Source organism: Suricata suricatta, chromosome 15, assembly GCF_006229205.1.
Source record: "Suricata suricatta isolate VVHF042 chromosome 15, meerkat_22Aug2017_6uvM2_HiC, whole genome shotgun sequence".
Taxonomy (NCBI): domain Eukaryota; kingdom Metazoa; phylum Chordata; class Mammalia; order Carnivora; family Herpestidae; genus Suricata; species Suricata suricatta.
In genome coordinates this window covers 11441356-11443513 of record NC_043714.1, presented here as the reverse complement: position 1 = coordinate 11443513, position 2158 = coordinate 11441356, and positions in this window count along the sequence as shown.

Here is a 2158-nt window from a genome sequence, read left to right as displayed (position 1 = left end):
ACATGGCTGCCGTGATCATCAGCATCAACATTCTAAGCCACTAGAATATGATAAAACTTTGTCTATTGACATTATTATTATTATTATTATTGTGGTAAAATACACACAACATAAATTTGTCACTAGGGACATTTAGTACATTCACAAGGTTGTGCAGCCATCACCACTGTCTCATCCCAGATCTACTGACCACTTTTTTTCTTTTCCTAATGGCTTTTTGCTAAAATAAATTAGGTCTAATTTCTATAATGTAGGCAGATATTAATTTTGCAGAATTGAATATTTTAAACCTTTTAGACTAGCCAGCTTTTGTAAACTGAACAAATAAACAGTCCGAAAGAAAGAATCACTGCTTGTTCCCTCCGTTGGTCTGTGTAGAAGCATTTTGAGAGTAATATGTAGTTGGGAGTCATTGGCCTTGGGAGGGCCAGCAGCGTGGTTTCCAGCTCCTGGAACTGACACAAACCCGGGTAAGGCATCGAAGACCCAAGACCCTGGCACATTTGCACCTAGGCCAAGTCACACCATTAAACCTCAGTTAGGAAATATCAATAACTTTTGAAAAGTGGATTGCCGTTTAGTGTATTACCAGCTGTCAGCACCTCAGGAACAAAATTGAATGGCCAGGGAATGGAGATATGAAAAGTAAAGGAAAAAAAATCACAAGGGCCTCCGTTAATATCACTTGTGACATGTGCCCCCACACTCACCCCACCTCCCTCCACTGAATACACCGTAAATAGGAAAAACAGAAGTTTTGCTTTGTTTTTAAAGAAACAGAAACAGAGTGATTATAAAACATCAGAAGTATAAAAGCTGATGCCTCAAAAACCACTACTCTTTCTACTCTTATATTTTATAATATAAACCAGATGTTTTGAGTTTTTCCAAATAGCTTCTTTCAGAGAAATAATGCTCTGGCATTTGGCATGTTTTTGACCTTAGGTAAATTATTCCCACCTATTTATTTCTCAATCTTCACAAATGTTGTTTTCAGAAAATTCTAAAAGTAAATATCCCCTAACTGGGCTAATACAGCTATCCATCTTAACATTTAATATTTATCATATAACAGGGTAATGGTTTTGAAAAATTGGAATTTAATGAGAAAAAAATACATTTATGTAAGCCCTTTGACCCAATGATATCCAAATCTTTGAGAAATCATTTGGGAAACATTAGCCCAAAGGGAGGTTGGCAAATTGAGACAGAAGGAGTGGCCCAACATACAGAAAACTGCCTGAGGTCTCTGTAAAGGTGGAATTTGACGGCTAACACCAAAAAAGAGAGAAGGAAAATTTGTGAATTCAAGGTGTCCCTTGAACTTGTTAGATTTGTTGTTAGAGTAAACATTCAGCCAGTTTCCAAATGAATTACCTGAAATCTTCTGAGGTTTCACTCTGAATCTTACGGTTTGTGTGTCTTCCAGGCTCATAGAAAACCAAACGGTAACACAAATCGAGCTGGCCATAAAAATAGATAAAAGCTGAAGCCAGAAATTTCTATACTCCCTGACCACAACGAGTACCTCTCACGACCCTGCCCAAAGCGCCCCCCCACCCCCGCCCCCTAGGCCTGGTTGCTAAAATTGGCAGATTAGCAAACAAACACCCCGAACTGCCAGGTGTCTCCGTCCACATCAGTCCCAATGTAACGAAGAAAAGTAACCGGTTGGGCCTCATCGCAGCGCACAAGAGGGCTATTCCACTGTGTGCGTTCTCATCACACAGACAAGTTAACCTAATCTCGGTGCCAAATGCAAAATAAATAAACCCCTCTTCTTCCCACAGCATGCACCGCGCAGCCTCTTTCATCCGCCGCCCCGCGCCCCTCGGACAGGCGGGTGTACCCGCCGCCAGGCAGCCCGCGGATACGGTCTTGGATACAAGCTCGGGGAAGCCCAGACAAGGGTTCTATTGAAATCGCCAGATCAGCGCTCCCCTCCGCTTCCTCCGGCCCCCACACGACTCCTTAAGACAATAGGACAGCGGGGGCGGTCTGATCCCGAGTCGAGGCTGCTCCGTCTAGCTCTGGAGCACAAAAGCTACCCAAGGAGCGCACGCCCCCTTCCTGCCCGCTGCCTGGCGGCGCCGCGGCCACCGCCCCAGGCTCGCTGCGCGGACGCGCGGGCCCCACGGCCGTGGCTGGCGCGCCGCGT